This window comes from Stegodyphus dumicola, chromosome 11, assembly GCF_044657685.1.
Source record: "Stegodyphus dumicola isolate Sdum_Otavi_A_Nest chromosome 11, ASM4465768v1".
NCBI classification, from domain to species: domain Eukaryota; kingdom Metazoa; phylum Arthropoda; class Arachnida; order Araneae; family Eresidae; genus Stegodyphus; species Stegodyphus dumicola.
The window spans coordinates 86,863,271-86,880,312 of record NC_140778.1 but is presented as its reverse complement, the minus strand read 5'-3'; positions in this window follow the sequence as shown (position 1 = coordinate 86,880,312).

Genomic DNA, 17,042 nt, shown 5'->3' with positions numbered 1-17,042 from the left:
AAAACGCTTTACTCCATTTTGCTACTGTCTTAAAAATGGTATATGATATTATGAAAACTTTTAATATTCTTGATCATATAAAATAGATAGTTATTAACTTTCAAATACTTTAGGTAAAGTGCAGAATCGCCCACTTATTTGTTTGGCGCTTTTTACAAGAGTAAGAGGAATTGTATTTTCGTCAATTTTCTCTGATTTTTTAAGTGAAGAATAGGTCGATGTGTACATGGATACCTAGTATACGTGCAATTCTTAAAAACGAGCCAAGCAGTGGTTGATTCTGCCTTTTCTTCCTTTTTCGTTGTTTTCTTGAAGTCCTGTTTTAGATATATTTGCATGTCTACAGAATTAGTTCAAATTCGTATGATGAGTTAGCGATTTTCTAAAAGGCGCGAAAACAACCGATTAGGCTACTTGGTAATTTTTTGAAAACGTGCCAAACTGGACCGTAATATCCAGTTTTACCTTTTAGCAGTCAGACTGAAAATACAAATTTTAAGCTGTAAAATTGAAAAAAGGAGCTCAGTATACATGTTTAAATTAAAAATAGGAGCTATGAATACATGTTTAAATTCAGGGCTGTGGAGTCGGAGTCAGAGTCGTAGCTAGGGTTTTCAGCGCCCAAGGACAACTGAAGATTTCGCGCCTCCTACTGCTTGCCAAGGATGGAAAACATTTAATTCTAAAACATCGTAACAACAGTTCGGCGCCCCTTGGATTCTGCGCCCGGGAACAGATGCCCCCTTCCCCCCCTCTAGCTACGCCCCTGGTCGGAGTCATGGACTCGGAATCGGAGTCGGACAGATTTTGGGGTAAAAGGAGTCGGAGCTGGAGCAAAGCCCCCTGAAGATAACCCCCCAACCTCCCAACCAGCCCCTCCCTCACATGGACTGTCACCGACATGCGCAGTGGCTAATCGCACTCACGGTGCGAATAGGCAAGAAGCTATTCACACCAGCAACGTGCGCGCATGGGCACAATCAGCCCAGGTACCAGCATTTTACGCCGATTTCCGTAAAGTAGACGGTAGTGAGAGCGAAGATTGTTAACCCAGCAATAGAAAGGGTTGTTAACTGTTCACCAACAAGAGAATAATTTGCAAGTAATAATTATCGGTTTCAAAGACGAAGTCAATCTATGTACATGATAATATTCAGGAAATGATCAGATAAAATAGGGATTTAATGATGGTTCTATTTGCAAGGGAGGATGTGTAATTAGATAAAAAATCTTTAATGTATTGACAAAAAGGCTGCAGAAATTACTTAAATTCTTTTATTTAACAGAGAAATTTTTATGCAAACTTAGACCCTAGTCTAATAGCATTGGACTGTCAGAATTATTATTCAATAAGAAAACTTAGTGAAAATTACAATATTTTTATATATTCAGCACTTTTCAGTGTCCACTCATGTTTATAGGTTAAAATGCCATATTCAAAATCAAAGTTATTTATGAAATAAAACCTTATAAAATCTGATAAATCATTTGTGTGTGCAAATTTTTAAATCTAAAACTCTTACATTAAATTATTTCTGTCTTTTAAATTACATATAATTATTTATTTCAATTTAATTTATTAATGTCTTTGTACTAATATTTCAAAGTTCTTTGAAGTGCCTTTTCGTGTCCTGTACTTCTATAAAAAAAATAAGCAGGTATACAGAATTGTCAATAACCAGTATTATATGATTTATTTATTAGTTGATTTAATAGCTTTTAAGTCATTTCATGTATAAATTTTCTACACAGAAATCCTCTGTCAAATTTTTATTATCTTTTCTCGGACGAAAATTTGAAGCTAAATGTATTCTAAGAAGTACAAAAAATGTAAGCAAGATCCCCCCTCCCACTAATCAGTCATTTAATCTATTCCAACCGTTCAGGAAAACAATAAACATTGAGAACATAAAAATCTACTCTTTTTTATATATACTTTATTAAAAAGAAATGTTTCTTCTTTTTATAAGAAAAAGGTACCCATTTTCCTTTCTAAAATTTTGAAAGTCGCCAGCGCTTAAAAAATGATAAACTACGCCAAGGTAGTAACCCGCCTTTAAAAAAAAGATTCGGCCAGTTCGCGTACAAGGAATCCGTTACGGATCTGACAATTCAATGCGCATGCGTGATTAATGCTGGTGCGAATAGCTTAAGCGACTAATCGCACCACTGTTGCGGATAGCATCGGTCCACCGACATGTCGGCATGGACCTTATAAAAAAAAGACTAAGTCCCTCGTTTGAGGTGTTCCCGGCTGTAACCTTGATCACATCCAAAGGAGTAGGGACGACTTGCAGAAATTTAACAGTGGTTGCCTATTACAACGCATGTAATTGTCAAGAAAAAGCTAGTTGTAGCTCCTCATTTCACAAATTAGAATTTCTCCATATTTTTCTTTTTGAAATTGAGATTGATTTTTAAAAATTTTGCATATTTAACAAGCATAATTAACGTTCCAAATAATTATAAAGCTATTGCATGCTTTCAGGGCTGGATATTTTTTTAGCTTTTCCTATGATATTTGTAACCACTTCATTTAGAAAATAATATTTTAAATCTGAACTAACAGAAAATTTCAAACAAACAATTTTTCTCTTGGAATTTTTATGCATTTTATTGGTGTAAATAAGTAAAAAATACTAAAATATTTAAAAACGAATTTTTGAAAGTCTTGTTTAAAATTCTAAATTGTGCTGCTTTTTTAAAATTATAGATGAATATTATAGCACAATTTCTATAAAGGAATTTTATTTCAATTATATTTCGTAATACATTACAGTGATAGACACTTTTGACTCCTTAAAAATTTTTATACATTTAATTCTAATATTAAAATTGTATTTAACCGTAATAATTAATTTTGCTTGTAATTTATAGTGATTTTTTTAAATTTATTTTTAGTTCTGCATAAGATTTTTTTAGTTACTTTTAATTTAATTTATTAACCCAAAGGCGGGTAGCCTAGAAAGTCCGTTAGTTTTGAAGCGGCATTTTGCGCTGTTTTACTATAAATGTCCGTGTCTCCTTGAAAATTGTTGTTACCAAATATTATCTCCCTGTATTATATTTAAAGAAATTAAGTAATGAAGAATCTGCATGAATACATGTATTGTCTCGCACTGTGACAAAAACGACAGTATCTAGAGCCATCAAATTCTGAATAATGTAATCCTCCACCCGAACATGGGCATCTGGACGGCTGAGTTTCGAATTTGTTTCAGTCTATTTCATATTTTGTAAAACTTTAAATAATTAAAAAAAGTTGTGTGATATAGTTAAAAAAAGTTGTGTGAAACGCCATAGGTTTCAGTGTAAAGTAAACCAGATCGTCCCTACTCTCTCTTGCCGACATGTCGGTGACTCGCGCCCCGCCCACTGGGTTAGTCTATACCTTCTAAGAAGGTCCATGCTCCCTCAGCCGTGATGTCACACATGTTGGGGATAGACGAGACTAAGGCTACTATAAAGTACTAAGACTAAGGCTATGGGTATACTATGGGGTCTAGTCTGGACACCGGTCGAGATTGATATCGAAAACCAGTCGGGATTCTCTTTCCACTCGACAGCAGAAGAAAGAGCGAGTCTGGCCTCTTCAAATTCCGTCGGCGGAAAGTGAAATGGAAATTCCGTGCGGAAGTGACGTTTATTGCATAGCAACCAGTCTATTTCACCTCTACATTGCTCCAGGCTCAGGGAAAGGGGGTAGTTTGTTGTCAAAGGGGCTGTTTCGCAAGTGCTTATTACTGGGGATGGCGGTAGGAAAAAAAATCGAGTTCGAGTAAATGGTGAAATGTTTCGAAAAAATACGCTTCTGGGTTTAGTAAAGAGTATGGAAAAAAGAAATGGGGAACGTTAATGGATATTTTAAACGCAGAAAGAAATGGCCTTTTCAAAACTTCAGGTATGTGAAGAAACGTAAACATAATTTTACGTATGATCTTTTGCAAAATGGAAATTTTCTGAAAGATTACATGTTTGTTAACAGGAATTTTATGATTAAAATACATTATTTTGTCTGAAAAGGTTATGCAACAACGTCATAAGTCAAATCATTGAAATATAGCACCGCGTACGCGTGTTTAATATTCCTAATGAATTTGAATCAAAAAAAATTTAATTTTTAGCAGCCCATGATTATATCAATAATTTTATTTATTCAGGAATTATACCTATCACGTAGCTACAAATATACTGTGTATCGTAGATACCAATAAGCAGTGAGTAAAAAGATAACAAACTTTTAACAAAAGTAATAAGAAGAAAAATAAAAAAATTAAATAACTATAGGATAAATCATAAAACATATTATCTTGCACACACACACACACATATATATATATATATATATTAACATATGCAGTGAAAGGAAATTGCAATACATATTCCTATTTATACCCTTTTTAAATCGATCCCACCAGTGACCGTGGGGTAAAATCGCTGAACACTGGTAGTTCGGTCCGAGGTCCAAATACTGCGAACGGGTTTGTTGCATTACCAATATATCTCTGATAACCAATATATCTGTCATTACCAACATATTTCTCGTAATTTCCAAAAGCATAAAAAATTAAGGCATACAAAACCTGTTTTAAATAAATAACTGTATGTATATATAAATGTATTATAAACAGTGGCGACTCGTAATAAGCACTGTGGAACTGCAGCACCCCAATTTCCACTTATTATTATTTTTAATATTTAATATAGTGTGCTCTTTAGTCTTTAATTCTTTCTTTATACTTTTACAATACATAATCCTTAAGCGTTATGTCAGTAGCCATCCCCCACTTTGTCAAAAAGGTACGAAAGTCTTTGGAACTGCGCGCTTCACTGTTCCAGCGACGTGGTGTTTGGCGGTTCTGCGCATGCGCATACAAAAAGCAGCACGCGAGCTGGGCAGAGAGAAGAGCACTGTCGCTCTTGCAGTGCCGAAATTCTGGCATGCTGTTCGAAAAAGTGATTTCTTTTTACTCCACGCGTGTGGTATTCGTCCACAAGGTGGAACTTCATCATACGGACCATAAACAGAGTTCATGAAAATTTGCAACCTTTTAAAATATTGCCTTAGTGAAATTCAATCAACATCAAATGCAGAACAACAACAAATGAAACAACTGTTCCTATTGCAAAAGCAATAGGAATTTTAAAATATCTAAATGATGATAATTTCAAGTTTTGGTTAGAGCTTTTTTATCAGATGCCTCATGTTGAAATAATATACCATCAAATGCAATTCGCAGAAATTAGCGTGTTTAAAGTTAACGAATATATAACAATTCCAAAACTGCTATCTTAGAATTAAGAAACTCAAAGTACTGTGAGAATTTTCCAAAGACACCGATGGCAGAAGAATAGAAGAAGGAAATATGTGACTTTATATTGATATAATGCAGAGATATTCTTCCACTAAACACTTAGCAGCTTCTAAATTGTTAAACAAGAAATGCTTCGCTAGCTTTAGGAATGAACATTCTACAGAAGAAATAGTACTGACCACTGAAGTATATCCAATGATTGACAAAGGAAAGCTTGAAACTGAACTAAAAGTATTGTATTGTAGGTCTGATATCCATGAATACTGCAAACTAAATGAGGTACTGAAATTTATCTTCGAAAATAATCTAGATGATGTTCTTAGTGGAATTACGAAACTGATAACAATTCTCTTGAGAGTTCCCATGACAACATCAGAGGCAGAACGCTGCTTTTCAACATTGAAAAGAATGAAAATTTTTCTAAGAAGCACTAGAATTCGGAAAGACTAAATGCGCTTGCATAGCTTTCAATAAAGAACAAGGAGAAGATTATTGATTGTTTCGCGCAAAGTAAAACAAGAAGAGTGGATTTCATTTTTTAAATGAATAGACAAAGAGTGAACTGTAAAAATCTTGGTTAAATCATTAAGAAATGTTTAATTTTTTTTTATTGTAAGATTTCCTGATGTTTCAAAATAAATTTTCTTTTTATACATGTTTGTTTTCTTTCAGACAATTTTAAAACAAAGGTTAAATTTTTTTCGGAACAGCCCCCCCCCCACTAATTTTAGCCACGAGCCGCCACTGATTATAAATATATTAATATATGCAGTGAAAGGAAATTGCAGTACATATTCCTATTTATGCCCTTTTCTAGTCAATCCCACTAGTGACCGAGCGGTAAAATCTCCGAACACTGGTACTGCGGTCCGAGGTTCGAATTCCGCGAACGGGCTGGAGGCATGGGCGTCATTACCAATGTATCTGTCATTACCAATATATCATTGGTAATGAGAGATATATCATTGGTAACTCATAGAAGTTTAAGGCACAGAAAATCTGTTTTAAATATATATATATATATATAACTGTATAAATATATTAACAATTGCAGAGAAAGAAATTGGTTTACATATATATTTATACCCTTTTTAAATCGATCTCACCAGCGGCCGGTAAAATCGATGAACACTAGAAGTTCGGTCCAAAGTTGGAATCCCGCGAACGGGCTGGTTGCATGGACATTTTCGTGGTATTCCCCATGTGTTACGTGTATACGAGCTAGTTTTCCTTAGAATGTCCTCCACGAAGGCAACCCTCACTTTAGACAGATAGCCCTCGAGGCTGTGCCGTAATTACATAAAACCAAAACTAAGCACTTTTTAGATCTGAATAAATATACACAAACTGATGTAATATCTAAAAGTAGACCACATTAAAAAAATCTGATAACAAATTATAAATCTTGCATTATAATATTGACAAGAATTTAACCGAAAATTATACAGGAATTTAACTTGTTTTATACAGGAGATTCTAGAAACTATTGGAAATTGACATTGATATCGGTACAGTTAAAACTACTTATATAAATTTTTTAACTCAAAGCAATTTAATGTAAATGTTGAATTTAGGATGTGCCTAGTTTGAATTATATACTGCATAGTCTTTAATGCATGTCTAATGTATTACATGTTTATGTACTACAAATTCAAATAAAAGTAGAGGGAAATATATTTTAATTTAAAACATAAAATTTCAAAATTTATAAATTACTCATCAAAACATGAAATTAAGTACATTGATATATACATTAGTTTAAAAATTACAATTTTAAATTAAAAGTATGCACCCTTTCTTTATATGTGAAATAGGAAAACACCAAATATATTATTTTCACTAAAATTTATTTAAGACATTGGTAATATAGAATAAATAAATAATGTAGAATCGTCAGCATTAAATTCGTTATTTCTATAGCGAAATACTCGAGTTTTTCACAAATGTTAAGAAATTAAAATATCTATTACGTACACATTCAAAAACAATCCGTGACCTCCGCCGTCCTCAGTTTAGCTCTAAAACGACAGTCGGAAACTTAAACGGCAGCTGTCCAGCTGACGGAAAAATTTCCGACGCGTCGATCGAGACGATGACACCAGACTCGCTCTCTGTCGAGTAGATCGCAAAAAACGACCCGTTCTTCAATCTCGACGGTGTCCAGACTAGGGTCCTATATCTCTAGTTACTCTAATTGCAACAATCATCAAGAAAAAAGAAAATTGAAGAGTTAGATTGGTAATGTTCTTGAACAGTAGTTCATACCCAGCGGAACTTTTATCCATTAACATACAATTCTGCCCTGAATATCTACAACTTATTTCGAACAAAAGTAGAGAAAGGTTGTATCCATACTTGTTTATACAGAAAATAAGTGTCGTGGTATGCGTAATGCGACTATTAATATTTGTAGAGGCCTGGCTAGGTGTCACTGTATGATGGATTAATACACATAGAGATAGTTGTTTTTAAATAATAAACATTTATTTACAATAATTACCACATAACTACTCATTACATTAACATTGAAGATACTGAATCGGTGCACACAAATACGACCCGAGCGTGAAAACGATGTCTTGTTTTTCACCTGATAAGTCTTTCTGCGTCGATGGGCGAAAAATCAAGCTTAGGTGCGAAGAAAAGGTATATAGAAAGGGGGGCAATTTCATATTTCAGAGGAGAGTAAAAAGGAACTTCGTACGATTTGTACGAGTTCTAAAGGCCAGGAAGAAAAGATGGGAAAAATAAAATTTAAAATAAATGGCCCAAAAATTAGAGGAAAAAAAGAAAAGGCCTATAGAAAGAAAAGGAAAGGAAGTAGAAACTATCCTAAAATCGTATTTAGACGATCAATGCTCACCACTGTCTCTTTATTACCGATAAGTATACGACAGAATAAGTGTATATAAGTAATATAGTATATATAGAACTATATAAGAACCAGTAAACATACATATAGAACCAGATGCGGGCCGGTATAAGTAGGCTCAAAAGACTTTTTTGATGCATCATACTTTAAAAACGCATGCGATGATTTAGTGAGCTCTTTGGGAATAAACACAGGTCCTGAGAAATGTACAATTATGGGTGTAGGAGCTAATGCAGCCATGGTTTCGCGCAATTGTGTGAGAAACACGTGAGGCTCAATAATGATTGATTTTTTGGACGGTTTTTAAAATCTCCAGTTAAATGTAAAGTGACACCGTAGACCATTTCTGCATTGGAAGAACCCAGGTCCTCTTGAAAAGCCGTTCTTTATCCTAACAACATTGTTGGAAGAACATCAACCCAGTGAACAGAAGTATGGCCTTTAATGTCCTGTTTAAGAGAGCGATGAAACCTCTCGATAAGTCCATTGGAAATTCGGATGATCAGATGAAGTGCGGATTAAGTTCCTAAGAATTTCGATAATACAGTAATTAATTGAGACTCGATCTGTTGTCCGTGATAATGGACTCAGGTACAGTTGGTCGCAAACGTATTCGAACACTGGTACCCTATCAGAAAATGACAAGATGGCGTTTTTTCTCTCGTGTTATTCCATCCTAGGTTTTCTTCTTTCCCCATCTTAGAAAACGGAAAATGACACGATCTCTCTTTGAATTCGGACGCGATTTTGAGGAAAGCGGACTACTCCATCTTGGAGAACGGAAATGAACGCTCTACACCCCCTCTCTTTTAATTGGTAAGCCATTTTGGGAAGAGTAGACTACCCTATCTTGGAGAACGGAAATGAACGCTCTACACCCTCCCTCTCTTTGAAATGGGAAGCCATTTTGGGACCCTCTATTCTTGGGAAACTGAAGTCTGCACCCCGCTGTCTCTGCATTCGGAAAGCAATTTTGGGAAAAGCGGACCCTCTCGTCATGGAGAACTGAAATGAACACTCCACACGAACTCTCTTTGAATTCAGAAGGTAGTTCGAGACATACCCTCTCTCTTTGAATTGAGTAGCCATTTTGTGCTTGGAAAACTGAAATGAACGCTCTACACCCTCTCTCTTTGAAATGGGTAGCGATTTTGGGGCCCCCTAACCTTAGAAAACTGAAATGAACGCTATACACAATCTCTCTTTGAAATGGGTAGCCATTTTGGACCCTCTCCTTTTGGAAAACTGAAACGGACGCTCTACACAATCTCTTTTTGAATTGGGTAATCATTTTGGGACCCTTTAACCTTGGAAAACTGAAATGAACGATCTACACCAAGGATGTCAAACTCGCGGCCCGCGGGCCACATGCGGCCCACAACAAATATTTTTGCGGCCCGGCCAATATATCGGCAAATAATAATATATAATAATAAAATAAGATATCGACGAAGAAAAAAATGAAATGTTTACTGCTAAGTAATTAACGATAATTTATTCAGTGTTGTTAGATTACTCACAGCGAGCTGGCACACACACTACTTAAATTACAAATCCGTGTGAGTAGCTTGCGTTCAGCTACCTTCGGCTTTTGGGGGACACGTGCACTCAGAACCTGTACGCATTCCCAGATAGCCGAATGTGGCCGAACTCATGGTTTCAGTTTTCCAATCGTAGTTTTGTACGATATATTGGTCGCTTTATTATTAATTATTACTTTGCTTTATTATTAATTATTACTTAATTCATATTGTTACGGATTTCATAGTTATTTATTTATTTAGTTTTTTTTATTTAGAATTGTAATTAGATTTGCTTCATGTTGCCTTAGCAGACGATTTTTGAAAAGACAGCTGCGTTGGAAGGTTAGAAATAGAACAGAGCGTGCATTTAATACCTAATAAATAAATATCTCGTAATTGCTGTTGCCATCCACAAAAATACAGATATTTATAGATGTTTCCAGTATATTCGAGAAATTAATTATAAAGCTTATAAAAGCCGAGAACAAACAACTCATCTCAGTGGTAGCTGTAGTTCTAGTTAATTGTTTGTTTACTTAATGCTGTGATTGATTTGTAGCGATTTCGCTGTGAGATAGAATTAGTTTCTCTGTTTTGAATTGATTTTTGCTAAACGTTTGACATTTTGTGATATTGTTAGAATATTTTTGAAGAAATATTTCAGCATTTTGATTTATCTCTTGTGGAAAGAATAAATTTTTGTTAACTTTTTAACGTTAACCGTGTTTATTCCAGCCCTTTGTATTCAGTATGTCTATATCAAAACCAAGTGGTAGTAAAATTAAACGAAAAATCGCTGACGAACGTAGAATATTCCAAGTAAAATGGGAATTAGAATATTTTTGCTGTGAAATAAAAGATAAAATAATCTGCTTGATATGTAGTAATACTATTAATGTACCAAAGTTATATAATATTAAACGTCATTACGAACAACACAAATCTAAATATAACAATTACGAAGGATTAATGAGAGAAGAAAAGTTGAAAGAGCTCAAGTTAGGAGTGAAAAAGCAACAGTCCATGTTTAGTAAAGTATTGCAAGAAAGTGAAGCGGCGGTACATGCAAGCTACGTCTTGTCCGAGTTGATAGCTAAACATTCGAAGCCTTTTACTGACGGTGATTTCATCAAGGAATGCCTAATGAAAGTTGGAGAAATTGCTTGTCCTGGAAATGTGAAGGCTTTTAAATCAATTTCATTGTCTCGAAATATAGTTCCGGAAAGAGTTACTGATTTAGCCGCGAATTTAAGTGATCAGATCAAAGCAAAATCATCTAGTTTCGAAAGTTTCTCCATTGCCTGTGACGAGAGCACGGACATTGATGGCAAAGCTCAATTAGCAGTGTTTCTTCGTTCTTGTGACAAGAATTTTAACATTTTTGAGGAATTACTGGAACTAATACCGATGCCTGGTACTACCACAGGAGAAGATATATTTACCTGTGTTTTTGGACTTCTGCAGAAATACAATCTACCTTTGGCAAAATTAAATTCTGTAGCTACAGATGGCTCTCCATTAATGACCGGGAAAAACAAGGGCTTCGTAGCATTACTAAGAAAAAAACTTAGTGAAATTCACGGTTCAAACATTCATCATATGCATTGTATTATACATCAAGAAGTTCTATACACGACAGTAGTAAATATGGAGAATGTTTTGTCATATATATAAAAAAAAGTTATAAGTTTTATAAGATCTCGAGGTTTAAATCAGAGTCAATTCACTGCTTTCTTAAGTGAGTTAGATAGTGAATATTCGGGTTTGTCCTACTATACCGAGGTACTTTGGTTATCTTGCTCCAAGATTCTCAAACAATTCTGGGATTTGAAAGAAGAAATATGTCAGTTTTTAAAACCGAAAAATCAAGACGTAAGTTTGTTTTACGATCCAATATGGATACAAGATTTATCTTTCTTGGTGGATATAACCAAATACTTAACCGATTTAAATTTATCGTTACAAGGAAAAGATCATATCATTACGAACATGTTTGACATAATTAAAGCATTCAAATGTCAACTAGTTCTTTGGGAAAAACAACTTAAAAATGAAGATTTGACGTACTTCTCGACGTGCAGCATGAACAAATCAAGTTTAGATGATACTTGTTCGTATCAAAAATACGCAGAAAAATTGCAAATTTAACAACTGAATTTGAAACGAGGTTTTATAATTTTAGTTCCCTTGAAGACAAATTTTTTTTTGTTTTCTTCGATTTTCTCAATAAGTATTGACTCAGTACCCAGCCATATGCAAATGGAGGTGATCGAGATTTAATGCAACTCAAATTTGAAAGCAAAATTCATTGAAGTGAGCGTGCCTGAATTTTACAAATATTTACCAGCCAGGTTTGAAAATACTCGAAAATTCGCATATGAAATTATTTCCATGTTTGGTAGCACTTATCGGTGCGAGCAGTTATTTTCAGTCATGAAAGGTAATAAGTATTAGATTAATGATGCTTACCTTGGGTCAGCGTTGAAAGTTATCACTGCAAACAAAATTTTTCTCGAAATAGGAAAGATAATAGCAGAGAAGAGATGTCAAGTACCAGGACGTAAACATTAATTTTTTCTTGTTCTTTTCTATATATATATATATATGTTTATTATTGTATTATTCGAAATAAATCTACGTTTCTATGAATATTGATTTTTTTTGCGGCCCGCCTAAAGTTAAACCTTGTTTGTTTGGCCCAAGTGTACCTATGAGTTTGACATCTCTGCTCTACACCGTCTCTCTTTGAAATGGATAATCATTTTGGAACCCTCTAAACTTGGAGGACAAAAATGAATGCTTTACACCCTCTCTCTTTGAATGTGGTAGCCATTTTGAGAAAAGCTGACTACCTCATTTTGGGAAACTGAAGTGAAGGCTCTACACAATCTCTCTTTGAATGGGGTAACCATTTGCGAAAAAAACCGGAGCCCCTCATGTTGGAAATCTGAAGTGAACACTCTACACCCTCTCTCTTTGAATTTGGAAGCCACCAAGTTTGGTATATATATATAGTAGTTTTTTTATTGTTATCATCACCATCATACAATTTGTTCAAATATTTTTATAACATTCCCGATGTCATTTTAGAAATACAATTATATCACAGTTCAATTTCTTTCGAGGTTAACTGATCTAAACAATCTTTGACCTACAAATCAAAGTCCGAAAATCATCCCCTACAAGAAGTGTTATATCCTCAAAAGGTTGTCTTGAAACTACAGTCAAAAGTCGTTAATTCGGACACCCATAATCCGGACCTTAAAGCTACAAACTTTCTGCGCATTTGTCGCGTTGACGCATGCGCATAGGCGTTTACGCATACACGTAAGACCTTTAGGGCTGCGCATATGCGTGTGCGCATGCGTATAATACGCTTACACATGCGCGTTTAATGTATAACGGACGGTATAAGCTAAAATTATCTAATTATCTATTTCAGTTAATGTTGCAGATTGCGTTGTTCCTTAATGTTCGAATTGGATCCGGCTTATTATTTTTTGCAGACTGTTAGAGCAATTTTATAAAAGTAAGCTTGAACTTTCGATTATGCCAAATAGAATTTCCGATGCTGGAGCTCCCAAAGGATATACAAAGCGAAAGTATGTTTCGATGTCCATCAAACAAAAAGTTGAATTGCTGCAAAAAATGGATAAAGGCATATCCTTTGTTTATCTAACCAGTCCGAAATCTGTTTATAAATTTCCCGCTGCTCTGCGGCGGCGGGGGGGGGGGGAAACGCCGCGGCGCACTATGAATTGGAAGTTGATCTGTCAGCACTATCCTTATCTTCAGAGCAGATGTTTTTATTTTATTTGGCTTATAATTCCTTACTAAATGTAGTATTTCATCTCGATGTACTCCGTCTTTGATATGATTTAAATCCAATTCCTCGTCATTATAATTCGCTTCCGATAGTGTAGAAAGTGACACACAGGTTATTGAAAACGAAAAAAATTCGATTGACAAATTAGTCGGTATTCTCGACACAACAATTATAGGACTTGAACAGCGGAACTTTGTAACTGAACAAGAAATTATGCCTGTTTATAGAATTAAAGAGAAAGTATCACATAAAACGAAGCAACGTAAACAACTTACATTGAAAGAAACGTTTAATAAAGTAAACAAATAAATATTAAGCTTTTTTTTTGTAAATTTTGATACCCTTTAGATCATAATTGTTCTTTATTTCATAAATTACGGTTTCATTATTTTTAATTTTATAATTTCTGCAGGCCATTTTTACCAGATTTAAACTGATGATCTATAATCCGGAAAAATCGATAGTCCGGAATCGCCGAAGTCCCGACGAGTCCGGATTAACAAGTTTTGACTGTATTAGAGACTCTTTGGGATGAGTTGAGGTTCCATGAGTTCTGGACACGTTGGAGATTCTGGACCAGGGTGAAGTTCTACCTACATGATTTCTGGAAACGTTGGAGAAGTAGAGGATTCTGGAAGAGGTTCTGGACACGTCTGAGAGTCCGAAAGAGGCTGCCTGTCTGAACAGGTCTGAGAAGAGGAATCTAAGTTCATGAACCATCTCCCAGTTCCACGCCAGGCATGTTCTGGTAAGTCAACCGTTTCTTAAGAGGCCATTTTATTTCTTCTTCATCCTCCTCATCTTCGATCGTCCTGACTTCGATTACTTTCCGTTGACTTGCCGATCTCGTTTCGGGCCATGACTGTTTTTTCCATCTCCTCTCATCATCTAATGAATTGATGGGAGAATGTGGCTGTGGGTCATCTTAAAACGCCATCGGAGATTGGAAAGGAATCTCCTTTTTCAATTGTTTCAAAAGAGTCCATGGGCACCGATCGACGATAAAGAGGCTCTTCTCTGTCGTGATGATAAGATAACGCATCTTCGGAGGGACGACATAGTTTTGGAAAGGTCTTAGAATATATTTCTTAAATTTCATCCTGTCGGTGGCTTTAAAACTTTTCCTGGAGATCGGGGCACGATGATTCGTAATAGACGAGGATAGAGGCTGTGGTTTGATAAATATGAATTTCATCCTCATCCGTCGTTCTCATTCCAAACGTAAAGTATCTTTTCGTGAGAAAAATATTCTTCCACCGAAAACTCACGCGCGAATTCGTATATCTCCGGTTTGTTTGAATGGGCCTTTCCAAAGCGCGATCCACCCGGTTCCAAGAGAAGGGTAATTCATCTTTCGTTTGTTTGAGAGTCGAATAAATTCCTATACAGATTCCGAACGAACAGGTCGGATGATTTGACACCATGCTTGGAAGAGACGATCCCTTGTTTAGATGGTAAATGCGGAATAAATTTAGCACAATGACACGCCAAAACTGGCGATTCGCATCAGCGTCTTCAAATCCTCCACATCTGAAATAAAATGAGTCGAAATACGTCTAACAGCGTCACGGCTCTAAATGGAAAATGATCTCGCCCAGTGCTCCCCCCTTTTTATATACACATAAAGTCTCTATGACGTCAGTTTTTTGTTTTTTTGTTTTTGTTTATATATATATATCCTTTCCAAGAAATCTTACCTCCATGACCTATTTTTGAGTGGGTTGGAATGAGGAAGTGAAATTAATAAAAAAACTAACCAACCATGACCTTCATTTTTTTTCAGTCACCCTTTCTATCCCAAGGACGTCCAGAGATAGAGGAAGAAGGGAAAGGAGGGGGAAGGTCTCACTCTCTACATATATGTTTTGGCCTTCTCGGTGATTTGTGCCCAGAGGGCGCACCGCACAATGAGTTAGTTGCGTTGCAGAACGTAAGGGAAGCGGACACGCCAAAATGTCGGGCGTATTACCGCTAATTGAGGTAATTGCATCGTAATCTGTCAGGTGGCAGAAAACTAGTATGATGTATCAATTCACATGCCAGGTGGCAGACTATGTCTATCATGTACATGCCAGGAGGCATAACGCTTGTAAACATGCCAGGTGGCATACGACTTGCAAATAAATTGTAAATAAATGTACAGTAAAATATCTTGGTGCAATAGATCAAGGAACACGCATCAACAACCTTCTGATCATTTGGATACGTACATTTTTTTTTGGTGACCCGGACGTGATTTGTGGAGATGAAGAATGGACGAAGAAAAGTAGTGAGTTCATGAAAATTAGTGAGTTCATGACTGAAAGGCTGGGATTTAATGCGAAGAAATTCGAGGCAGGCCCTTTTTCATTTTTCCAGTTTTGAATAGAATTGTTGAATAAAAATCTTGGTGATTATTATAATTGATAGAATATAATGGTAAAATGGAGGCTATGAATAAGGCAAAGAAGTTGCGTACGGTGACACGTAGCTTAACTACTAAGTTGATGAGTAAAATAGATTCTGCATTGTTAGAAGAGGGTGAAACCGCGGATGAAAAGTTAAAATAATTACTCGAAATGTTACTTGAAAAATCGCAGTTGTTGAAACAATACGATTCTGAGATTGGAAAACTTACACTGGTGTGCAAAAATTAAGGACGAAGTCGAAAAATTAGCATATGAGCTGAACGAAGAGGCAGAGAGGACAGAAAGACCAATCAGGAGATTAAGTAAGGTGATGTACGGTAGCACATGCGCAGATATGCAGGTAGACGTAATGGGGGAGTGTCTGAGTAGTATAAAGCATGTTGTCGGTGTAAGATCAGTATTTCTGGCAAAGAGATTGCATGCCGTATAGCAGTTAAAATCACACTGAGTTGCTGCCTCAGCGAGAAATGACGAATAATCAATTAATCAATCTGTTAGACGACATCTGGATGCTTTTACCCGAGGTCGAATCATTGGGAAGTTGGAGGAAGGCCGCAGTGTGACAAGTGTGGCTGCAGAGTTCGGAATTGCTCACAGCATCGTTTCAAGACTTTGGAGACAATTTCAAACTACAGGAACAGCTATCCGGGGGTTTAGTAGTGGTCGTCCACGAGGAACCACACCCGCAGATGACCGGTATATTGCCTTACAGGCCAGAAGAAACAGGCGGCAGACAGCGGGAGAAATCGCTAGACACACGACACAGGCGACTGGACGACCGATATCGCGTTTTACCGTGGCCAGAAGACTGAAGGGTGGTGGTCTGTTTGCACGACGCCCTGTACGGTGTGTACCTCTAACGCCTGCCCATCGGAGAAGGCGTTCTCTGTGGTGCCGGGAACACCGAAATTGAAGAGACTATGAATGGGGACGAGTACTCGTACAGATGAGAGCAGATTCAGTCTGAGAAGCGATTCTCATCGCATACTCATTTGGAGAGAGTGGGGAAGCCGCAATCATCCCTCGAACATCATTGAAAGGGACAGGTATGGAGGTGGCGGTGTTCTCGTTTGGGGAGGCATCATGCTTGGTAGTCGT